This window comes from Chiloscyllium plagiosum, unplaced genomic scaffold (assembly GCF_037043375.1).
Source record: "Chiloscyllium plagiosum isolate Xiang-an unplaced genomic scaffold, Cpla_swu_hap1 HiC_scaffold_36, whole genome shotgun sequence".
NCBI lineage: Eukaryota > Metazoa > Chordata > Chondrichthyes > Orectolobiformes > Hemiscylliidae > Chiloscyllium > Chiloscyllium plagiosum.
This window is the reverse complement of record NW_028270174.1, coordinates 31,004,268-31,031,252: the sequence shown is the minus strand read 5'-3', so window position 1 is coordinate 31,031,252 and position 26,985 is coordinate 31,004,268.

Here is a 26,985-nt window from a genome sequence, read left to right as displayed (position 1 = left end):
TAATGAAAGGGGACAGCCCTGCTGGCTGCCCCTAAAAATATTAAACTTGCTTGATCGTACCCTGTTGGTGATGACCGCTGCGTGAGGGCCACCGTAGAGAACCTTTACCCATCTTATGAAGACTTCGGCAAACCAAACCGCTCTAGAGTTTAGAAAAGGTATGGCCACTCAACTCGATCAAATGCCTTCTCTGCATTTAAAGAAATCAACAATGACTGCTGTTGGCATGCTTGAATTACATTAAGCAGCCTCCTAACATTATTGGAGAATCTGTGACCCTTTATAAAGTCTGTCTTTATCCTCTTTAATAATAGAAGATAACACAGTCTCCAGCCTTAACGTGAGAGTCTTAGAGAGGATTTTAAAGTCCACATTTAAGAGTAAGATGGGCCTGTACAAAACACAGTCTTCCAGGTCCTTTCCTTTTTTAAGGATAAATGAAATATTGGCCTCTCTGAGATGGTGGGAGACAATCATGACTGTATGAATCATTAAACATATTTAGCATCGGGCCTGACAGTATACTTGCAAATTCCTTATAGAATTCACCGGGAAGTCCAACAGGACTGGGTGCCTTTTGACTCTGAAGCTGCCGTACAGCTTCCTGCACTTCTTCATCTGATAACAGGGCATTGAGAAAGGACTGCTGTTCGGGAGTCACACCCGGGAGCTTCAGATCCCTAAAAAAGGATTCCATTTTGGCCTGCCCTTTCTCACAATCCTCAGATTGGTATAACCTTTGCTTTGCCGTCTGTGTGAGCACAGAATTTAATGCAGACCGCAGTGCTATAATCCTCTGTAGTTTGACCAACGAGGGTCTGTCAAAGTAGGCCTTCTCAGTTGCCTTCAACCGTGCTTCAAGGAGATGTTGCTGCTCACCCTTCTGCCGCTTCCTACTGGCAGAATATAAAATAACTATCCCCCTGGCATAGGCTTTGGCAGTTACCCAGAGAACGGATGAGCTATCAACTGAGCCTATGTTGCTGTCTAGCAATGCCCAAAGTTCCCTACAGAAATACTCCACAAACTTATTATCCTTGAGGATAAAGGGATCTATTCGCCAGTACCTGGAACCCACTGTAACATCCTTAATCTTAATCATAAGCATGGAGCATGATCAGAGATGGTAACATTACCAATCGCACAAGATGCCTCAAATCCAGGATTACTGCAGGGGTCAGAAAAAAATCAACCTTCATGTGACATCTGTACAGATTGGAGAAAAACGTAAAATCCCTACCTGTAGGGTGGAGATGCCTCCAGACATCCACCAACCCTAACTCCCCACACAGACCCACTAGCTGTTTAGTTTGTACAAAGGGTATTGAGGGACCTTTGGGCAACCTGTCTACTGTGGGATTCACCTTCCCCCTCCCCCTATAATGATGTGCCGGGACTTGAGACTTATCAATTTAGAAAAAGCATCTACCAAAGATTTAAAGGGATGAGCTGGAGGGCAATAAACATTTAAAACACCACATTCTTCCCCATTTATCAAGGCTTTAAGAATTACAAACCTCCCATGTGTGTCTTTAACACACTCCAACAACTTAAATGGGAGATTTTTCCGAACCAATATAGCCACTCCCCTACTTCTGATATTAAATGATGAAAAATAAACTCGGTCATAGTCATTCTGCTGTAATTTCAAATGCTCCTTGCAATCCAAATTAGTCTCCTGTAACAAAGCAATATCCACCTTCTCCTTTCTAAGACTCAAGAGTACCTTCTCCCTCTTAATTGGTGAGTGACTTCCTTTGATATTCCAGGTACACCATTTAATCAAATCATTAGCCATAATCTTCTGCAATAACATTTAAATTCCAGACAGAACCCGAACCACAAACTGCCTTAGTGTCACATGATCCACCAAATATACAAACTACATAAACAAAAACCACTACATTTAACAAACCTACAAAACTATTGAGAACAAAAAACAACAAAGACCAAAAAACAGACCAACATATAAAGTGCCAACAGTGCTGAGTAGAGGAACTCATCCCCTGCCCAGAGGGGGCAACTGCCCATCACAAACTGCCCATAAATAGGCATCTATTCATCCCAACCACCTTCCCTTCTCTCAGCTGGAGCTGCACCGCAAACACAAGCAGAAAAGAATAAACACCCCATGGAATACCAATATGAATAAAAAAACTTTTTTTTAAAAAAAAAAAGGAAATAAATACCCCACCCATCCTTTGGTATATCCTAACTTTAGAAACTGAAAATGTACGTCTCAACCGCCACCAGACATAGTTTAAACCAAATTATTATCAATAGAGGAAAAAAAGAAAGATAAAGCTCCAACCAGTTTTCCTCAGTTTCTTTTACAGAATGATAAACACATACCCAACAACACTATTTATACATACTAAAAATTGTTCAAATTAGGTTAGTTTGTCCACAAAGTTTCTTGCCTTCTCTGACGTGTCAAAGAGATGTACGGATCCATCTACTGTGATTGAAGCACTGCCAGATACCTCAGGGAATACTGATTCCTAAGCTCCTTCAGTCTTCTCTTGACACCGTCGTAAGATTTTTGTTTCTGGATCACTGCCGCTAAGAAGTCCTGAAAGAACATGAGCTTAGAACCCTCGTAAATTAAGGCCTTCGGATCGTTCCCCTGGACTCTGGAAGCCTCCATGAATCTCCTTATCCCAGTAATGATGGAATCAGACTAGGAGAGGACGAGGACGTTGACCCAGACCCGATCTCCGCACTGTGACCCGGTGAGCCCTCTCTATCTTCAATCCTCTCATGCCAGCCTCCAAGTCAAGGAATTTCAGCAACCAGTCCTCAACAAATTCTGTAGACCACTCATCTTCCTTACCCTCAGGTAGACCAATGATCCAAATGTTTTTTTTCCTGCCCCTGTTCTCAAGATCATCCACTTGGTCATGCAAATTACAGACCTGCATCTCCAGGGCTTGTATCCTATCGTTGGATGAACTGGCATCAGTTTCCACCACTGTGACCCTGTGCTCCACCTCATCCGTCCTCTTCTCTCGGTCTCCCAGCTGCTGCTCATGCTTCTGCAGCATGAGAGAGATCGGAGCTAGCTTCTCTTCAATCTGTTTCCCCACCATCTTGCGAGATTTCGAAAGCTCATTCACCAGAGCCTGGAAAGTAATCGGATCTGAACCTCCTGCAGGCTGAACTGCAGACCCGGCCTTGGATGCTCCTCCTCCCTTTTCTGACATTTCTGGACGGCTGGAAACACAGGTAAGATAATTTTTAGAAGTTTCTTGGGACTCCCCATGATCTTTCCAGAATCCCAAGATATCACAATGGCTTGGGTTGGGCAGGTTAAAGGTTCGCCCTACTTGTACTGCGATGCGAAGCTCTGCAGTGCGATCTTCTCAGATCGCCACCATCTTGGATCCTTCTGCTTTCTTAAAATCATTGCAGTCCTTGGGATATAGGTACACTCACAGTGATATTAGCATGGGAGTTATAGGAATTTAACCCAGCACTGTTGAAAGAATGGCAATACAGTTCCAAGTTGGGATGGTGTGTGTCTTAGATGAGAACTTGGAGCAGGTGTGTGCCTATGCATCGGTTGCCTTTGTCCTTCTAGTTATAGAGGTTTCCAGTTTAGATGGTGCTGTCAAAGAAAGCTGGGTGAGTTATTACAGTGCATTTTTTAAGATGGTGTGCAGAATGCATTAGTGTTGAAATGAGGGAATATTGATGGAGGTGAATGGGCAAAAAATCAAGCAAGTTGCTTTGTTCTGGATGATGTTGAGTTTCTTGTGTTGTCAAAGCTGCACCCATTCAAGCAAGTGAAAAGTATTCCAACCTCACTATCAGATATTCCAATTGACAGCTCCCGTTGCCATGCCTAATCAAATATTGTGGCAAATATCTACTTTCAGCATGACTAATAGCGTTGAAACAGTGTTGAAAGCTCATAAGGGTTTTTTTTCTAAAGTGTGTGACTATTGTAGTATTCACTCATAAGGGGTTTGAGCAACAGGCTGATAGATGATCAAGAAAACAAAAGTACTCAAATTGACAAAGTTTTTAATCTTGGGCTTGGCTTACCTCTTCATGAGTTTCTTTTTTGCAAGGGTTGGAATGAAACCAGATTAGAGACAAAAAACTGCAAATGCTGTAACCCAAACTAGACAAACAGGAGACTGGAAGAACACAGCAAGCCAGGAGGTGAAGAAGTCAATGTTATGGGAATGAAACCAGATTAGCCAGTTTAGTTTCTTGCATTTGTCAGACATGAAAAAACTTGTTTAACCACTCAAGTGACCTTTGTAACACACCTCTTCTTGTTCATATGGTGTGGCTGTGCCTGAGGCAGATAGAGGGATCTAGGAGGTAGAGTTGCAGAGCCTCAGTCCCTATCCTTGTCCAACAGGTTCAAGAGTTTTGCTCCCTGTGTGGTCGGGAATGGGGACTGCAGGGAGGATGAGCCGACTGATCGCATCATCATGGTGCAGGGAGCCATGGAAGTGGGGGAAGAAAAATGTTATTGTAATTGGGGATAGTACAATTAGAAGCAAAGACACTGTTCTCTGTGATCAGGACAAAGAGTCCCGATGGTTGTATTGCCTGCCTGGGTGCTCGGGTTCGGGATATCTCATCTGGGCTGCAGAGGAACTTGGAGTGGGATGGTAAAGATCCGGTGGTAAAGATCCAGAAGGTACCAACGTCATAGATGAAACTAGGGCAGAGGTTCTACTAAGGGAGTATGAACAGCTAGGAGCTAAATTATAAAGCAAAACCCAAAAGGTAATAATCTCTGGATTACTACTTGAGCCATGAGCTAATTGTCATAGGGTCAATAAGATTAAGCAGGTAAACGCATGGCTCAAAGACTGGAGTGGGGGGGATGAGTTTGAATTCGTGGGACATTGGCACCAGTACTGGGAAACAAGGGACCTATTCTGTGGGGATGGTCTTCATTTGAACCATGCTTGGACCAGAGTCCTAGCAGCTCACATAACTAGGGCTGTAGACAGTGCTATTAGCTAAATTGGAGGGGGGGGGGGGGGGGCTAAATTATAGGGGAAATTAGAAAACACAAATTAAAGGAGGTAAGAATCCAGAACTCAGGTTATTAAAATCTCCAGCACAGACACAAATAGGACAAAGTATAAGGAAAAGGTTAGCAATCAAACTTCAATCATACTGGACAAACAAATGACAATGAGAAGAGGGACAGTTAATACAGGGCTTTTAAGGTGTTAAATCTGAATACACACAGTATAAGGAAAAAGGTAAATGAGCTTGAGTGCAGATCAAAATTGGCAGGTATGACATGGTGGGCTTCATGGAGATGTAGCTGCAAGGGACTTAGGATTGGGAGCTGAATGTTCAAGGATATACATCCTATCAAATAGATAGGCAAGAGGGTGGGGCTGCCTTATTAATAGGAAATAAAATTAAATTAATAGTAAGAAACTAGTATGGTTAGATGGTGTAGAATCTGTGTGGGTAGAATTGAGGAATTGCAAAGGTAAAAAAGCCATAGTCGTAGTTATGTATAGATCTCCAAACAGTAGTCAGGAGCCAGGGCGCAAGATACACCGGAGGTAGAAAAGACATGAGGGATTGCAATGTGCAGGAGGACTGGGAAAATCAGGTTGGTAGTGGATTGCAAGAAAAGGAATTTGAGGAATGTATACAAGATGGCATTTTTAATCAGCTTCTAGTGGAGCCTACTAGGGAACAGGCAATACTAGATTTAGTGCTGTGCAATGAGGCAGACTTGATAAGGGAGCTTAAGGTGAAGGAACTTTAGGAGGCAGTGCTCATAATATGATTGAATTTACGCTGCGATTTGAGAGGGAGAAGATAGAATCAGAGGTAATGGTATTATAGCTGAATAAAGGCAACTACAAAGGCATGAGGGAGGAGCTGGGTAGAACTGACAGAGAGGAGCCCAGCAGGAAAGACAGTGGGACAGCAATGGCAGGAGTTTCTGGGAGAAATTAAAGAGACACAGCAGAGATTCATCCCGAGGAAAAAGAAGCATGGTACAGGAAGGATGAGGCAACCATGGCTGACTAGGGAAGTCAGGGAAAGCATAAAAGCAAAAATGAAAGCATGTAATGTGGAGAAGGGCACTGGGAAACCAGAGGATTGGAAAGCTTACAAAGACCAACAGAGGGCAACAAAAAAAGAGAATTAAGGAGGGAGAAGATTAAATTTGAGGGTAAGCTAGCCAGTAATATAAGGGAAGACTATGAGTTTTTTAGACCTATAAAGGGGAATAAAAGAGAGGCAAAAGTGAACATTGGGCTGCTGGAAAATGATGCTGGAGACTTAGTAATGGGGAACAAGGAAGTGGCCAAGGAAGTGAATTAATTACTTTGCGTCAGTCTTCATGGTGGGAGACACAAAAATATCCCAAAAACTCAAGAGTGAGGGGGCAGAGTTGAGTATAGTGGTCGTCACCAAGGAGAAGGTGCTAGAAAAACTGAATGGCCTAAAGGTGGATAAGTAACTTGGACCAGATGGACTATATCCCAGAATTCTTAGCTGAAGAGATAGTGGAGGCATAAGTGATGATCTTTCAGGAAATGCTAGAATCAGGGAGGAAAAACCCTAGCGTGACACCCCTGTTTAAAAAGGGAGTAAGGCAAATGACAGAAAATTAGACTGATTAGTCTAACCTTGGTTGTGGCTAAGATCCTGGAATCCATTGTGAAGAATGAGATTTCTGAATACTTGGAAGTGTATAGTAAAATAAGGCAAAGTCAGCATGGTTTCGTCAAGGGGAGGTCATGCCTGACAAATCTGCTAGAATTCTTTGAGGAAGTAATGAGCAGGTTAGACCAATGGACTTTCAGAAGGCCTTTGACAAGGTATCGCTCAGGAGGCTACTGAATAAAATAAGGGCCCATAGTGTCAGAGGCAAGCTGCTCACATGGATAGAAGCTTGGCTGTCTAGCAGAAAGCAGAGAGTGGTCCTTCTCAAGATGGCAGCTGGTGATAAGTGGTGTTCCCCAAGTCTCCGTGTTGGGACCACAACTTCTCACTTTATACAGTTACGATCTAGATGAAGGAACTGAGGTCATTCTGGCTAAGTTTGCAGATGATACAAAGAGGGACAGGTACCTCTGGGAAGGCGGGGAGGCCGCAGAAGGATTTGGACAGGTTAGGAGATTGGGCAAAGAAATGACAGATGGAGTACAACGTGGGAAAGTGTGAGGTCATGCACTTTGGTAGGAAGAATAGAGGCATGGATTCTTTTCCAAATTGGGAAAAATTCAGAAGTCCGAAGTGCAAAGGGACTTGGGAGTTCTAGTCCAGAATTCTCTCAAGGTAAACCTGCAGGTTGAGTCAACGGTTAGGAATGCAAATGCAATGATATCATTTATTTTGAGAGGACTTGAATATAAAAGCAGGGATGTACTTCTGAGACTCTAGATAGACCACATTTCGAGTATTGTGTGCAATTTTGAGCCCCATATCTCAGGAAGGATGTACTGGCCCTGAAATGTGTTCAGAGGACGTACACGAGCATGGCCCCAGGAATGAAAAGCTTAACTTATGAGGAACATTTGAGGATTCTGGGTTTATACTCGATGGAGTTTAGTAGGATGAGGGTGGGATATAATTAAAACATACACAATACAAAATGTTTTGGACAGAGTAGATATTGGGAAGCTGTTTCCATTGTTGAGAGAGAGTAGGACCCGAGTGCATAGCCTTAAAGTAAGGAAAAGACCTTTTAGAATGGAGATAAGGAAAATATTCTTCAGCCAGAGAGTGGTGAATCTATGGAATTCATTGCCACAGAAATCTGTGGAGGTCATGTCATTGAGTATATTTAAGACTGAGATAAATAGGTTCTTGATTGTCAAGGGGGAATCAAGAGTTATGGGGAGAAAGCAGGAGAATGGGGTTGAGATACTTTTAAGGTCAAAAGTGAGTACTACAGTTGCTGAAGATTAGAATCAAGAGTGTGGTGCTGGAAAAGCACAGTAGGTCAGGCAGCATCTGAGGAGCAGGAAAATTGATGTTTCGGGCAAAAGCCCTTCATCAGGATGACTGAATGGTGGAGCAGACTTTATTGGCTAAATGGCCTAATTTCTGTTCCTATGTCTTATGGTCTTATATGACAGTTGTGTACACAAACCCCTGAGAATGGCTATTCTTCTGTTCAACTCTGGTGCTGCCAAAGAGTTTGCAAGGACTCGAGTATTACTCTCAGATATGTATTTAAGCACGTGTGTTCTTTGCACACTACATGTAAATTTGTGGAGCTCTATTTCAATTTCTAGGTTCAACAGGAGTCCACATTCCATCCTCATCAGATAGTATTCTTCAGCTTTAAAAGTTAAGGAAATGATGACTGCTCCATTAGTTTTGTTTGAAGCTAATTCTTCCCACCTTTGCTTTCAGAAGTCATGGCGCCAGCATTTATCTATTTGCTGTTGTCTGCCTCTAATTGATGTTAGTCTTTTCCTTAGATTAGCAATATATTTACCAACCGTCAGTAAACCATTGTGATTGACACTTCCAAATTATCCTGACTGAGCAAGCATTCCAGCTGCCTATAGGTCATGTTATCAGTGCTCTATACATGATTTGGAAATGCCGGTGTTGGACTAGGGTATACAAAGTTAAAAATCACACAACACCAGGTTATAGTCCAAAAGGTTTAATTGGAAGCACTAGCTTCCGGAGCGCCGCTCCTTCAGGTGGTTGTGGAGGACACAATTGTAAGACACAGAATTTATAGCAAAAGTTTACAGTGTGATGTAACTGAAATTATACATTGAAAAATACCTTGATTGTTTGTTGTCTTTCATCTGTTCGAATACCGTGATAGTTTCATTTCTTTCATATGTAAATCACAAACCCTTTTTAAAAGTCACATTCTCAGGTTAACTGTAACAATTGGTGTTAGCCAGATAATATGTTGAAGTGTGTTCTCTGTCTATGCCATAATGTTTAGACTGATTCTAAGCTAAAAAGTGAGTTAACAGAGTCTTACGTGAATTCATGCAGTTTTTGAGCAAAGTATAATGTAACTCTGCAAATATAAATTCACCCCACTAATGTATATATGTGCGCATGTGTGTGTCTTTCTGTCTGTCTGACATTGTTTCCAAATTGCAGAATAAATTTGCATATCACACTTAACCTTTGAACGACAATTTGTTTTTTTCCCCAAGCTCTCTGTTATATCTGTATTCTCTTTCTATATTCTCAGCATAGGACCTTTTAAGCTTCTGATGTTGTTTAATTTCTTATCTTCCACAGATTTCTATGATTGATTTTGAGCACACTAACAGACATTTCTTGGCCCAGCACCTATGGGTGTAATGTTAATTAAAAGGAAACATCTAGCCAAAAATTATTATAATACAATTCCTTTTTAGTCTATTCAATCTAAGCATCTGATTTATAATCTTGAATCTGTCTGATATCTACTCTGCTTCATTGGTTTCAGCCCTCCATCAGTGTGGTTATCTGTTAGGTCTGCTCTTTATCTATTCATACAGTTGGGAATCTTGAAATGTGGGGGTGATCGTGAAATGAAATTCCTTTATTATAGAACAGACTTCTGTGTTTTATTTATACGTTCAAAGCGGATGAGAAAAGCAAAGCTTGGTTTGAGTCATAAACTGCTTTATTTTCATTATAGTGCAAAGTAATGACTTGCTTGAGATATATCCTAACTTGACACTGTTTTAATGACAAGCAAAACAGTTCTGCACTTTAATGGTCAATAATACCCTGCTCAAATGATAGCCACTATATATTGAGCAAATTCATAGATGGGCCTAAGGCTGGTACTTTTGGCCCTGTAAAATGCCCAGTCCACCTCAGTTTACCCAAAAATGTGAGTAACAGGTGAAGCTGTCTCATGACACTACTTTGTGATAAACACGCAAATACTAATCTTCACTAACAGGATGCTGCCATTAAGAGTAAGAACACATTCTACCTACCACACAATTAAGAAATAGAGTATATGAATTTCAGTGCCAATGTGACTCTCGATGTGTAGGCTGCATAACCCAACAACTGTCAGATTGTATCAAATAACACCTTCCTTTCAGTATCCACAGTAGACAGCATGCTGACACTGCTCATGCTTACAAAATTCAGAACATTAATGCCCACTTAGGTGTGATTCTGCTGCTGAAAAATATTTACTGAATAATCTGACTCTGCTAAGAATTACATCAGAAATTAATTTAAGGTTAGCAGTTGGCCCATGGATTTTAGGACCCAAATGTTAATGTAACCTACTGAGCGGAAATGGGCTGAGACAGCAGTTACTGCAATTTTAACTCTAGTATAGAGAAATGCAACAAACACCACTTAATAAAAACATTAATAGACAGAAACTGGGATTTTATGCTGTTGTTAGGACACCAATCTAACTTTAATTGGGTGTGTCAGAAATTGCATCTTGTGAAAATTCCATGGAGTAAAATCTAGTCATTGGGTTCACAAACTGACTGACATGACTGCAAATTGGATTTAAAGGTGCAAACACTTGGATTTGTCAGTGTTTTTGAGTAATCGATTTTCAAGCCATTTCTGAGCTCCGGGTTTGATTAAATGTGATTTTTAATTACCCTGATGAACTCTTCACTGTTTATGAAGACTGCTTTTTCTGCTTATTTATTTTGGGTGGCAGGCAGTTAGATAAAGAGGAGCAACAAGTTCAACATCTGGGAAAAGAAGGGAGGATCAGCAGGTGAGGCTGACAACTGTGAAGGCTCTTACCCAGTTCACACCAGGCAAAAAATTTCTGATGGACACTAAACGAAAAGGACGCACTTCACTGTTGATGATTGTGCAGTCTGTTGAACTTGCAACTGCTCCATGCTACTGCCAAGGCCACAGAGTTGGGGATCTTGACTTCCAGTGGTCAGCAGAAGAGAATCCTGTTGAAGACTGATGCTTCCATTCAGGAATAACAGCTATTCGTTACTTTCATAAGTGACTTTAACAGATGAGATCAGTACACCAAATAATTAAATTCAACAGTTCCCTCATAATGGTATCAAAAGAATGCATATAAATGGGAAGATGTCATTTTAAAATAGTTGACTTTGTTATGGGGAGATTGGAGATATTGGGATGATGCGCAGGGAACATTGTCGGCTTGGATGAAGAAATTAGATGTGTGGATGTCTTGGTGCAGTTTTGTACAGCTCTGCAGCGAGGGTGTTTCACACCTCAGGGTGGGGAGTATCAGAGGCTCGTTGGTTGAAGGGAAGGTCAGAAATCTTGACGTAAAGATCAAGGAGGAAGGATTCTAATTGCCTTGTCTCTCAGGAATTACAAGAATGAGGAAGCTGCCAGCACTACACCGTATTTAACCTCTGTTCTGCTCTGACCTACCCTAATTCTGAAAAATGTAAATTATTGTGATCATGTAGTCATTGAGAAAATTGCTGGATGCTTACTGAATAACTATCAAAACCTGCTGAGGAAGAGAGACATAATCAGTACAGTAAACTGATAAGAGTGGCAGGTAATTATGTAATGCTCACATCCAATCTTTGCTATTCATTCTAGCTGGATGCATAGAAAATAATCTGTGAGATTGATGAATTTGGTCTCATCTGAGAGGTTCTAGTACTGTAACAATGTCTTTGGAGTAGGCTGTAGAACTGTTACCACTTTGACTTGTCAAATCAAATTTATGAACTTTTCTTTTTTTCTCAGAGTTTTCCAGATATCTGACTTTTTCTGCAAATACGTGATAGTTTTCTCTACTGAAACAGTTTGCTCCTTTTTAAATTAATAACTATTTATCAAAATAGAAATAATGCTGTAGTTTAGAAATAGTGCTGATTTAAAGTTTCTTAACAGAAGATGGCTTGTTAAAGTGTATTGTAAGAGGTGCAGAACCTAGGACCAACATTGCAATAGTGTCATGGAGTTGCCTCTCCTTGGTCATAATTAGCTCAGCATGAACAGAGACAGTTAGAATGCAGATAAGACGTACAGAGAAGCATGTGAAGTAAACAAAGGAAAAAAAAAGTATGAATCTGATCTGGTGATGAGTTCAGTGCAAAAATACCACAGATGCAGAAAGTTTCAATGCAATGATGTCATGGTGGCTATATTTGATACAGTAAAAAAACACTAAATCTTATTGATTTTTACTATTTTGAGAATGTTTCTACCTATGGATCTTTTTAGACATCCTTCAGCAATCTAAAAGGAATATCTTCATTCAACTTCATGAAGATGCCATATTGATGCCAAGCAAAACCAAACTATACATTAAAAACAGCATTTAGAATAGCAAAAAGTCAAACAACTTTCAGTTTTTGTACTTCGACAATAACAAATTAAAGTTAATCAATTTTAAGTAACTAAGAGTACCAATCAACAAAATAATCAACAATTTTCTATGGCTATCAACAATCAACCTATGCCACAAAATTTATCAGCACTATGATTTTCACCAGAGACGTTCATGCTATAGATCTTTTTGATAGATCAGCAAATTCTTAAGTTTTCGTACACCAGCGCAAATGTGAACAGGTTATCACATTCCTCTACTAAATGAAAAGAACATCAGATCATGTGTTACATAGACAGCAGATTGATGAAACAAATTATACCTGACAACCTCATGGTAGGTTTTGATTAATATTTCACTTCAAGAACAAATAAAATATTGGCAATGCCATGCTTCTAAAGCAGATACCAACTCCCAGGAGGGCGTGTACATAAATAATTTCAGTAATGACCTGTATGTACATGCTGAACCATACAATTATGGAAACCTGCAGGAGCTCACGTGACAAATCTGTCATTGGTCTCCTAGATAAATCAATTACTTAACTTCTTCAGCCAAAAGATGCAGAACATTCAATATAGAGTACTGACTACTTAAAGCACTGTATGTGACAATTTCAACACAAAATCCTAAACAATTCTAATGCTGCAGATCTTGCCAGAGACGTCAGTGAAGACAAAACCTTTTGGCCAATTCCAACAATTTAGTCACTGTCGGAAAGGAAGTCACCTTTCAAAGAAATGCAACAGTCTAAAGAATATTTCAAACACAAAACTAAATCATTTGTAAGTATATTTGTGTCTTGGAACAGAACTTGGAAGATCAGATCAATACTACATGTGGACAACCAACATTGACTTTTTCTCAGAAAAACAACACCATCTCCTGATTCAGATGCTATCAATGATGAGTGGCTACACGAGTAGACAGGGTGGTAAAGAAGGTGTAAAGTATGCTGCCTTTATCTGTAGGGAAATTAAGTACAAGAATCAGGATGTCATGTTGCAACCTTATAAGTGTGGTTAGGCCACACTTCAAGTATTGTGTTCAATTCTGGTCACCACATTACAGGAAGGATGTGGAGGCCTTGGAGAAGATGCAAAAGAGGTTTACCAGGATGTTGCCTGGATTAGAGGGTATGAGCTATAAGTAGAGGCTAGAAAAACTCAGATTGTTTTCTCTTGCGTGGCGGAGGCTAAGGGGAGACTTTATAGAATTATGAAAGGCATAGATAGGGTTGATGGTCAGAATCTTTTTCTCAGAGTTGAAATGTCTAATACTGGGGAGCATGAATTTAAGGTGAGGGTGGAAAAGGAGAAGTGGGGGCAAGTTTTTATACAAAGAATGGTAGGAATCTGGAATGCGCTGCCAGGGTGATGGCGGAGGCAGATATGATAGGGGTGTTTAAGGGATTTGTGGATTAGCACATGAATATGCAAGGAATGGAGGGATATATCCCAAGGGCAGATTGAAGGAATTAGTTGAATTTAGCGTCGTTTTCGGCAGAACATCATAGGCCGAAGGACGTGTTCCTGTGCTGTACAGTTGTATGTTCTGTGAAGAAGAAATTAACTAACTTCCCATACATTCTTGCAGTTAAACCAACATCCCAGGCCATCATATCGATTAATCCTGATCTCACCTCAAGCGTTTCTATTCTTTGTGGTGGACATTCCTGACCCAACTCTTGACACAGATGAATCACATCAATGACTTGGTGAGGGATGAGAGATATAAGGAAATATATGCACTAAATGTTGTAAAAAGTAGTTATATAGATAACTCATTTATTAGTCACAGAGTCATACAGCATGGAAGCAGATCTTTTGGTTCAACCAATGCGCGCTGACCATATTACTAAACTAAACTAGTTATACCTGCATGTGCAGGGTCAACATCCCTCCAAACCTTTCCTATTGATTAACTTATCCAAATGTCTTTTAAATGTAACTGTACCTGCATCCACCACTTCTCAGGCAGTTCAGTCCACACATGAAACACACTCTGTGTAAACAATTCACCTCTCATGTCTTTTTTAAATCTTTCGCCTTTTTGTAAAGATCCTAATCAATTTTTATGATGCAGGGTTTTAAGGACTCTGGAACAATCTTGCGATGATGTCACAAAGCTATCCCAAACTGGGTAGAAATAGCTCAGTGTGGTTGGAGGTAATGTATGAGATAGGAAAAGAAAAACAGGAATATATATCTCAGGTCATGTCTTTCGTCTATATATGTAATAAACAGCATTATAGAATGCAAATACAGCTTTTACCTTTGTCTAAAATATCGCAGAATGTCATGTATTTAGTCCAAATATGTAATAAACAGTGTTATAGAACCTGACTACAGTTTTTAACTTTGCCTTCTCATCAGCCAGTCTGTCTTGAAACTTTTGGATATGGGCATAAAACCCACATCTAGCACTTCCTCTGGTAACTTGTTCCACACACGCACCACCCTCTGTGTGAAAAAGTTAACTCCCAGGTTCTTTTAAATCTTTCCCCTCTCATCTTAAATCTATGCCCTCTAGTTTTGGACTCCCCCCACCTGAGGGAAAAGACCTTGGATATTCACCCTATCCATGCCCCTAATGTTTTTATAAAATCCTATAAACTCCTCAGCCTCTGACCCTGCAGGGAATAGCCTAAGCCTATTCAGCCTCTTGCTATGACTCAAACCCTTCAGTCCCAACAACATCCTTGTAAATCTTTTCTGCACCCTCTCAAGTTTAACAACATATTTTCCATAGAAGGGAATTCTACACAGTATTCTATAAGTGGTCTCACAAATATCCTGTATAGCCATGACATAACATCCTAACTCCTTTACTCAGTGCACTGACCAATAAAGTCAAGCGTACCAAACATCATCTTCACCACTCTGTATACCTGTGACTCCACTTTCAAGGAACTATTCACCTGCAACCCTGGTCTCTTTGTTCAGAACACTCCCTAGGGCCCTACCATTAAGTGTCTAAATCCTACCCTGGTTTGCCTTACCAAAATGCAACATCTTACATTTATCTAAATTAAATTCCATCTACTACTCCTTGATCCATTGGCCCATCTGATCAAGGTCCCCCATTTTACTCTGACAATCTTTGTCACTGACCACCACACCACCTATTTGGTGTCATCTGCAAACTTACTAATCATGCCTCCAATATTCACATCACATCATTTGTATAAATGTTGAAAAGCATTAGACCCAGCACTGATCCCTGCGGTACACCACTGGTCACAGGCCTCTAGTCTGAAAAACAACCACCACACTCTTGTCTCCTACCTTTAAGCCAGTTTTGTATCTAATCGCTAGCTTCCCCTGGATCCTATGTGATTTAACCTTACTAAAAAGTCTACCATACCTTGTTGAATGCTTTGCTGAGGTCCATATAGGTAACGTCTACCTTTCTGCCTTCATCAATCTTCTTTGTCATCTCCTAAAAAAACTCAATCAAGTTAGTAAGACATGATTTCCCTCGCACAGAGCCATATTGACTATCCCTAATCAGTCCTTTCCTTTCCATATACATGTAAATCCTGTACCTCAGAATCCCCTCCAAAAACTTCCCCGCACTGACCAAAGGCTCATTGGTCTGTAACTTCCTGGCTTTTCAACAGTTCACCCATGGCTGTTGATGATAGAAATATCTCAGCAAGGGGCCCTTAAATCTCTTCTCTAGCTTCCCACAAAGTCCTGGGAAACACACCTGATCAAGTCCTGGGGATTTATCTACCTTTACGCAATTTAAGACCTCCAGCACATTTTCTCCTGTAATATGAACTCTTTTCAAGACATCACTATTTATTTCCCTAGTTTCCCTTGTGTCCATGTCCTTCTCCACAATAAGTTCTAGCGTAAAATATTTGCTTAATATCTCATCCATCTCCCATGGTTCCGCACAGAGACGGCCGCGCTGATCTTTAAGGGGCCCTATTCTCTCTCTAATTACTCTTTTACCCTTAATGTACTTATAAAATATCTTTGGATTCTCCTTAACTCTATTTACCAAAGCTATCTCACGGCCCCTTTTTAATTCTCCTGACTTCCCTCTTAAGTATACTCCAACTGTCCTTATATTGCTCGAGAGATTCATGCAATCCCAACTGTTTATACCTGATACATGCCGACTTTTTCTTGACCAGAACCTCAATTTCTCTCATCATCCAACATACCCTACACCTATCAGCCTTGTCCTTCTCACTAACAGGGACATACTGTCTTTGAACTCTCATTATCTAATTTCATTAAGTGTCTTTAAAATGGAGATGATGGATTCTTGATTAGTATAGGGATCAAGGGTTAAGAGGATAATGCAAGAGAATGGGGTTGAGAAACATATCAAACATGATTGAATGGCAGAACAGATTCAATGGTCCGAATATTCTAATTCTGCTCCTATGTCTTATGATTTTATGGTCTTATGACAGATAGAAAAAGAATGATGAAATCTATGAGATAAATATTTCATGATGGATAATTATATTTTGTTTGAAGGAGCTTGGAGATTTACTGTCAAAAGTCTAACAGTGTGAAATCTGCATTATGTAGTTTTATTTTTATCTCTTCATATATTTTATACCATAGTATGCCATAGCTTTGAATAGTAAAATAATACTTGACAACTTCACAAATTTACTTTTTCCTTATATTTGATCTTTATAAAAAATTGACTGTCATTTCAATGAATGATATATTGTGAATGCAGAATGAACACCATCTGCTGATGGTGTGCCATGGCATAGTTTTATCAAGGGTAGTAAATAATTCATAAATGTTATTATTGTGAGAGTACTAAGTCCATTGTTAAGTGAGCAATAGAAAGCTCTGAGATGTTCAAAGCATTAGCATCAAGTGGATTTATTCATATATCTATTCAGCATGAGTATTACTTGGTGAAAAGTAAATTTGAAATATTGTGCAAATGAATTTTGCTTAAATTCTCAAAATGTTGTGGTCTAATTAGCAGCAATACATTAATTGTGCTTTACCATTGCAAATATATAAAGTTTTTTTGCCTTTGCTCCAGGAATACTACTTATGATTAAATGATCAAAAATTAAGTGGCTGTTTTAAGAGGTGGGAAATATGCTCCACCAGTGTACTGCTCATGTGACAAACATAAAAAATTGCCCCAAAGTGAGCTCTGACACTATTTTTGCTATGACAGCAATTAAACTACTTAAAATAGATAACTTGGAGTTTGCACATTTTCCCAAGTCTGCCCGGGTTTCCACTGGTTACTCCTGTTTCCTCTCATAATCCAAAAAATGTGCAGGTTAGCTGGATTAGCCATGCTAGATTGTCTCATACTGTCCAGAAATGTGCAGGTTAGACAGATTAACCATGGTAAATACGAGGTTATGGGGATAGGATGGGGGGTTGGGTTTGGGTGGGATGCTGTTCAGGGAATTGGGGGTGCAGAGTTGATGGGCTGAATGGCCTCTTTCCGCAATGCAAGGATTCATGCTTAAAGCTTGGATTCGCTACCTGAGACAAAATAAATTTGCAACATTTCAATAGGCCAATAAGCCCCACTGATTGCTGAATGGATCTAAAAGATTATTTTGTCTTTATACATCTTAGATTAATTCCTGACAAATATCATTTAAATGTAAGTGAGAGTTTAAGATTAACCCAGCATCCATTAAATAGAGTTCCAGCTGCCATCAAACCTGAAAGACAGGATAGAAGAGCGGTAAAGAAGGCAGCAGTCAAGGAAGTGACCAAGATTAGCAACTTGGTGGCTTTGAAAAATCCTTTTAAATTATGAATATACATAGATTCAAGGGATCTCAATAAATCTTCAAAAGATTCCACTACTCCACGACAAACACTGTAGAAATTTTTTCACAACTTTCTAAGGCTAAGGCCTTTACTACCTATGATGCTCAGGATCGTTAGTTGCAAGTGAATCTGGATGAAAACAGCTATTTTCTTACACATCTGGACACTTTCCTGGAGATACAGTTGGTTTTGCATAGCATTCGGCATTTCTGCTGTTCCAGAACAGTATCAACACAGGCAACATAAGATAGTTAATGATCTTCCCAGAGTGGATCAAATTATACTGCTGGTCAATGGGTGTGAAGACATAATGAAACAACTCAATGCAAAGCACAATCAGAATCTAGTGCAACTACTAGAAAGACCTCATCAGATGAGCTGGAGGCTGAAAAAGGTATGTAATTGAAGATGCTTGAAGTCAAACACATGAATCATATACTGATAGCAAAGGGATTCCACCCTGATCCTGACAAGTGAGAGTTGTACCAGAGATGCAATGACCAACAGGAGTGAAACCAGTGAAACAATCTATTGGGATTCCAAACTATTCAGCAAGGTTCTTGCCTAGTTTCCCATCAAAGTTGGAACCTCTATTCAAGTTTATTGCTTAAGGTGTGCAGTAGTATTGGGGAACAGAACAACAGCAGCTTTAATTAGAATAAAACATCTTTCACTAGAATAAAACAATTGATGACAATGCTCGTGCTGAGGTACTGCAACACCAATGATGAAGTCACCTTGAAGAGTGATACTGGTGAGACAATATTGAAGGAACTGTTATGCAACAAGGACAACCAGTTGCATTTGCATCCAGAGCAGTAACTCAAACTGAATAATGCTATGCTCAGATTGAGAAAGGTCAGCAGTCACACTACAACAGATTATGGTTCAACAGGTTTATTTGAAATCACAAGCTTTCTGAGTGCTGCCCTTTCACGGGGAGAAGTGTGGAGAGGCATATAGGCACAGAATTTATAGAGAGAGAGATCAAAAGATCATACGAATAGTGAGAGTGGAGTGTCGACAGGTTGAAAATTAGTCTCTGCAGGTGATCAAAAGTGTGAGATGGTAGGAGTAAAGTGTCAACAGAAAGTCACCCTCATAAGAAAGGCATATGATGCTCAACCCATCCATTACCAGTTCCGATGTGCCACAGCAAAGAACCTACAACAACCTCCTCAGAAGATAGACACAGGACACAACCAATAGAGTACCCTTCATTGTCCAGTGCTTCCCTGGACAGAGAAACTACATCATATTCTCCACAGCCTTCAACATGTCATCGATGACGACGAACATCGTGCCAAGATCATCCTACACCTCAACTTCTCACCTTCAAACAATTACCAAACCTTAAACAGACCATCATTCGTAGCAAACTACCCACCCTTCAGAGCAACATCAACCACAACACCACACAACCCCGTCACCGACACCTCTGCAAGACATGCCAAATCATCCACATAGACACCACCATCACACCTGGGAACACCACCCAACATGTATACAGCAGATACTCATGTAACTCAGCTAATGTTGTCTACCTCAAATGCTGCAGGCAAAGATGGCCTGAGGCATGGTAAATTCATAAGACGACGAAGACACTAGGACAATGGATAATGGACATCATGCAACAATAGCCAGACAGGAATGTTCCCTCCCAGTCGAGGAACACTTCAGCGGTCAACGACATTCAGCCTCTGATCATCGGGTAAATGTCCTCCAAGGCAGCCTTCAAGATACACAACAAAGCAAAATCTCCGAGCAGAAACTGCTAGCCAAGCTTGCATCCATGAAGACTTATCAGGGGTAAGCAATAGGGCAGAGGTCTCCGGCACAGAGTCTGTCCCTGTCGCTCAGAAGGGAATGGGGAAGAGGAGCAGAGCATTAGTCATTGGGGACTCCGTATTTAGGGGGACAGATAGGAGGTTATGTGGGAACGAGAGAGACTCACTGTTGGTGTGTTGCCTCCCAGGTGCCAAGGTTCATAATGTCTCTGCTCGTGTTTTTGGGATCCTTGAGGGGGAAGTGGAGCAGCCCTAAGTCGTGGCCCATCTTTGCACCAACAACATAGGTAGGAAGAGAGATGGCAGAAATTCAGGGAGCTCGAATGGAAGCTTAGAGCTAGAATAGAGTTGTTACCTCTGGTTTGTTGCCCATGCCATGTGCTAGCGAGGCAAGGAATGGGAGGGGGAGAGAGGATTTGAACACATGGCTATTGGATGGTGCAGGAAGGTAGGTTTTGAATTCCTGGATAATTGGGGCTTTATCTGGGGTGGGTAGGACCTATACAAACAGGATATAATTCACCTGAACCAGAGGGGTACCAATATCCTAGGGGGAGAAATTTGTTAATGCTCTTCAGGTGGGTTTAAACTAATTCAGAAGGGGGAATGGAACTGAAATTGTAGTTCAAGTATACAGGGTGTTGAGAGTAGTGATGTCAGAACTCAGGTTTCAAGGTCACAAGAAGGCACCAGCAAGCATGAAGTTGGTTTGAAGTGTGTCTACTTCAATGCCAGGAGCATCCGGAATAAGGTGGGTGAACTTGCAGCATGGGTTGGTACCTGGGACTTTGACGTTGTGGCCATTTCAGAGACATGGGTAGATTAGGGACAGAAATGGTTATTACAGGTTCTGGGATTTAGATGTTTCAGTAAGAACAGAGAAAATTGTAAAAGAGGAGGTGGTACGGCATTGTTAGGCAAAGGAAGTATTACAGTATTACAATTTTGAGGACTTGTCTACTGAGGTAGTATGGGCTGAGATTAGAAAGGAAAGGAAAGGTCACTCTGCTGGGAGTTTTCAGTAGTCCTCCAAATAGTTCCAGAGATGTAGAGGATAGGATAGCAAAGATGATACTCAATAGGAGCGAGAGTGACAGGGTAGTTGTTATGGGGGACTTTAGCTTTCCAAATATTGACTGGGAATACTATAGTTCCAGTACTTTAGATGGGTCAGTTTTTGTCCAATGTGTACAGGTGGGTTTCCTGAGACCGTATGTAGACAGGCCAACAAGGGGTGAGGCCACATTAGATTTGGTACTGGGTAATGAACCCAGCCAGGGTGTTAGATTTGGAAGTAGGTGAGCACTTTGTTGATAGTGACCACAATTTGGTTATGTTTACTTTAGCGATGGAAAGGGATAGGTATATATTGCATGGCAAGAGTTATAGCTGGTGGAAAGGCAATTACGATGTGATTAGGCAAGATTTAGGATGTATAGGATGGGGAAGGAAACTGCAGGGGATGGGCACAATTGAAATGTGGAGCTTATTCAAGGACCAGTTACTGCATGCTCTTGATAAGTATGTACCGGTCAGGCAGGGAGGACGTTGTCGAGTGCGGGAACCATGATTTACTAAGGAAGTTGAATTTCTTGTCAAGAGGAAGAAGGAGGCTTATGTTAGGATGATATGTGATAGCTCAGTTAGGACGCTTGAGAGTTATAAGTTAGCCAGGAAAGACATAAGGAGAGAGCTAAGAAGAGCCAGGAGGGGGCATGAGAAGTGGATGGTGGAAAGGATTAAGGAAAACCCTAAGGCTTTCTAGGTATATCAGAAATAAAAGAATGACTAGAATAAGATTAGGGTCAGTCAAGGACAGTAGTAAGAAATTGTGCATGGAGTCAGAGGAGATGGAGAAGGGCTAAATGAATACTTTTCATCAGTATTCACATAGAAAAATGTGGTTGAGAATACTGAGATACAGGCTACTGGACTAGATGGGATTGAGGTTCACAAGGAGGAGGTGTTAGCAATTCTGAAAAGTGTAAAAATTGATAAGTCCCCAGGGCCGGATGGGATTTATCCTAGGATTCTCTGGGAAGCCAGGGAGGAGATTGCTGAGCCTTTGGCTTTGATCTTTCTGTCATCATTGTCTACGGGAATAGCTCTAGAAGAATTGAGGATAGCAAATGTTGTCCCCTTGTTCAAGAAGGGGAGTACAGACAACCCTGGAAATTAGAGACCTGTTGGAAAGGGTTATAAGAGATAGGATTTATAATCATCTCGAAAAGAATAAGTTGATTGGGGATAGTTAACATGGTTTTAGGAAGGATAGGTCGTGCAGCCAAACAAGCGCGAGGTGATTTACTTTGGAAGGAGTAACAGGAATACAAAGTACTGGGCCAAAGGTAAGATTCTTGGTAGTGTAGATGAGCAGAGAGATCTTGGTGTCCAGGTATATCGATCATTGAGAAGGCAGCCAAACAGGTGGATGAGGGTAAAGTGGTTGATGTGGTGTATATGGATTTCAGTAAGGAGTTTGATAAGATAGGCTATTGCACAAAATACGGAGTAATGGGATTGAGGGTGATTTAGCGATTTAAATCTGAAATTGGTTAGCTGAAAGAAGACAGAGGGTGGTGGTTGGTGGGAAATATTCATCCTAGAGTTCAGTTACTTATGGTGTACTGCAAGGATCTGTTTTAGGTCCACTGTTGTTTGTCATTTTTATAAATGACCTGGATCAGGGCGTAGAAGGATGGGTTAGTAAATTTGCAGATGACACTAAGGTCGATAGAGTTGTGGATAGTGATGAAGGATGTTGTAGATTACAGAGGGAAATAGATAAGCTGCAACGATGGGCTCAAAGGTGGCAAATGGAGTTTAACGTGGAAAAGCGCGAGGTGATTTACTTTGGAAGGAGTAACAGGAATACAAAGTACTGGGCTAATGGTAAGATTCTTGGTAGTGTAGATGAGCAGAGAGATCTTGGTGTCCAGGTATATCGATCATTGCAAGTTGCCACCCAAGTTGATAGGGTTGTTAAGAAAGCACGTGTGTTAGCTTTTATTGGTACAGGGATTGAGTTTTGGAACCATGAGGTCATGTTGCAGCTGTACAAAAACCTCGGCTGGCCACACTTGGACAGTTCTGGTTACTACATTATAGGAAGGATGTGAAAGCTTTGGAAAGGGTTCAGAGGAACTTTAATCAGATGTTGCCTGGTATGGATGCATGGTCTTAAGAGGAAAGGCTGAATGACTTGAGGCTGTTTTCATAACAGAGAAGAAGATTGAGAGGTGATTTGATTGAGACATACAAGATAATCAGGCAGTTAGATAGACTGGAGAGCGAGCCTTTTTCCTCAGATGGCGATGGCTAGAACAAGGGGACATAAATTTAAATTGAGGGCAGATAGATATAGGACAGATGTCACAGGTAGTTTCTTTACTCGGAGTAGTAGAGGCATGGAATACACTGCCTGCAACGGTAGTAGACTCGCCAACATTAAGGGCATTTAAATGGCCATTGGATAGGCAGATGGATGAGAATGGAATGGTGTAGGTTAGATGGGCTTCAGATTGATTTCACAGGTCGGCGCAACATCGAGGGCCAAAGGGCCTGTTCTGCACTGTAATGTTCTATGTTCAATGTTCTAAGACAGTCTCAATTGTGGTGTTGGGTTCATGTCACTCTACATATAACCCCACCATACAGTTCTATATGTAAAATCTTCCTGACTGTACTGTTTTGACACCATTACCTTGATAATGTGTTATGTATGATCTCTCTAGCTTAATTAATTTACGCAGTTTTGGAGTATTTGTTACTTTGGTTAGGCTCACAGCATACAACTCCTACCTATCATGTTATTCCAGCCATTTGATTTGTCTCCAGCACCATCTTATTTTTAACTTCTTTGCAATTATATCTCTATCTCAATTAATCAGATTATAGGTTATTCCGCTGTTGACACTTTACTCATACCATCTAACTCTTTTGATCACCTACAGAGACTTATCAATCAACCTGTTGACACTTCACTCACACCATTTACATAATCTTTTGATCTCTCTGCTATAAACTCTGTGCCTGTGTGCCTCTCTACACTTCATCTGACAAAGAGCAGTGCTATAAAAGTTTATGATTTCAAATAAACCTGCTGACTATAACTTGGTGTCATGTGACCTTGTCCACTCCTGTCCAACACCAGCACTTCCACATCACAGATTCAGAAAGAGTGCCAGATTACCCTGGTACTTTGATAATTACCTCTTTGGGTAAGACAAAGTAACATTAAGTTTTGACCATCAACCAGGTATCTTCCTTAAATCGCTATTATCTCCTCCATAGTATCTGCAAATAGTTTATTATGTTCTGAGATATCATCAGGATGTGATATATAAACAGGGAAACAGATGTACATTGCCGACATGCTGTGGAGAACAGCACTCCCTTTGAAGAAAGTTGAGGATGCTAGAAAAGAGCGTGAAATCTTTCAACTTCAATGGGAAGCAACAGCTTGATGTGCTCTGGAAGTTATTAACCCAGCAGAGACATTGAATCTGAAACTTAAGTGGCTTGCTAAATTAAGTGAGCTATACAACAAGATGCAACTCTCCAAGTGGTGCAGGACATAATGATGAAAAGATGGCCTGAAAGAGCAAGGAAACAGCAGAGAGAGTACTGTGCTTAGATGAAGTGATAGCCCAAGATGACATATTTTAAATAACAAAAATAATAATGTTTCCTCTAAGGAGATGGTGAACCACATTCTTGAAGGCCAACAAGGAATTGATTCCAGTCTGAAGAATGCAACAGAAGTAGTCCATTGTCCCTGGACATAAGTAATGAGTTAAGAATCAGCCATTGCAGTACTTTTAATGAGCATCAATTTAAGCAAAATAAAGAGTTGTTTGTGGTATATGACATCCTAGACATCAAATGAAGACATGGAGAGTAGTGTAGTCCAAAGACTAAAGACATGCTATTTGCCAACAACACTTTCAACAGGGAAAAAAACTACTGAAGCCATTAATAGCAGCAAAATCATTGTCAGAGCCAAGCGTTAGAGATTCATTCCAAGAGTAGACTTTTAACTTGTTCAACACAGTCAATCTATCTAGCAACTCAAGAACTGAGTGGAGCAGTTGTCATTTTGATAATACGCAGTAATCCTAACTGACCAGATATACTGTCGCAACACAGACATATGGGTACAACTAGACAAGCTGTTCCTTCACTGCATGCAGTTGATACGGAAAATGTGATCTCACCATTTACATAGAAGACAGAACAACCACCAGTATCTGAGATCTATTGTTCTCCAAAACTGGAAATAGATCAGCAACAACAGTTATCACAACAGGAGTTAACACATGAATGACACTCCCTGGAGTGGAACGTTACCCTAGGAATGAGCACATACTAGATGAACAACCAACAATGAATCAAACATGTCCCATTAAAGACATGCTGGGCAATAGTAATTGCCGCAGAAGTGACACTTCCTGAGTAGAACAGCAGCCTAGGAGTAAGGAGATACCAGAGGAGGGAATTGAGACGAGTTGCCACTCTCCTTGGCAAATGATGAAGTGGTCTCAGACCCTCATCTACTTCAAAATAATATTAACCAGAAAGATATCAAAAACTAGTAAAAATATCTTTAGAATCAGTTCAACAGTCAATGGTTTTGTGGCCTAATACAAATATCTTCTGCCATTTTTAGGATTACTACTCTTAGTTTTAGACTTGCTTCAGCGGAGATGAGTGGATGGACTTCATTTGACAGCTTCTTTCTGAAACTCAAAATGTTCATTCTTTGCACTGAACTGGGCTCTAAACTTGTTATCAGTTTGTGATTTTTACGTTGAAGACTTAGGTCCCTCTGCATCTTGAATTCTGCAGTCATTTTCTATTTAATACTATTTTATTCTTCCTGTCAAAGTGAACAACTTCACACTTATCTACATTATACTTCATCTCCCATATTTTTTGCGCATTCACTTAACCTCTTTACATTAGTCTGTATTCTTGTTATGTCACCTTCTCAACATACTTCATGCCTGTCTCTGAGTCATCTGCAAGTTTAGCCACCATGCCTTCAATCCCCTCATCTAAGTCATTGATGTAAAAAGTTGAGGTCCCAGCTCATACCCTTGCAGGACCCCACTCATTACATCCTGCCAATCTAAAAAAGGCTCACTTATACTTAGTTTGATTTCTGCCATTCAGCCAATCTTCTCTCAGCACTCATGTTACCTCCTACACCACGGGCTCTTACTATGTGCAGTAACATTTTATGTGGCACTTTCTGGAAATCTAAGTGCAGTGCATCAACAGCCCCCATTTATCCATAGAATTCTGATAAACTGGATAAAGACAATTTGTCTTTCACAAAACTATGCTGAATCTTAATTCGGTTAGGTTCTTCTAAGTGTCCAGTTATAGTCTCTAAATGATGAATTCCAGTACCTTCCCAGGATAGACATCAAGATAACTGGTCTCTAATTTGTTTTTTGTTCTTTCCCAGCTTGAATAGAGATACAATATTTGTTACTTTCTGCTTTACTGGAACTTTCCAAAATCCAACACATCTATGACCCTATTAGCTACTTCCATTATTATAAAATCCATCAGGACCTGGACACACATCAACCTGCAGCTCCATCAGTTTGCTTAGTACTGCTTCCCAAATATTTAGAATCTTACTAAGTTCCTCTTTGCTTCAATGTACAGATTTACATGTATCATTCAGATTTTTTTCTACCCTCGATAGTAAAGACAGAGGAAAACTTTTATTTATTCCATCTACAATTAACTTCCCATTTTCAGCCTCTAGATCATTAACACTCACATGACTTACTCCTTTCTTTTTTGGATACCTATAGAAATGTTTGCTACCTGCTTTACATCTCTAGCTGATATCTTCTCATGAAGTAACTTATTTGTCCTAATTAGTATCTTAGTCATTCTCTGTCATTCTTTGAATTCTGGCCAGTCATCTGACCAGCCACTCATTTGCACAGTTATATATTTTTTAAGTTTGAAGAAGTTAAGGAAATCCACAAATAGTGAGTCCTCCCTTTGGAACTTTTCTTTAAAAAAGCAATGTACTTATTATGGGTATTCTAAAATACTTTTAAAATATTTGCCACTGTTTCTCTACTGATCTACCATCTAGCCTAATATCCCAGTTTATTTTAGTTAAAAATCACACAACACC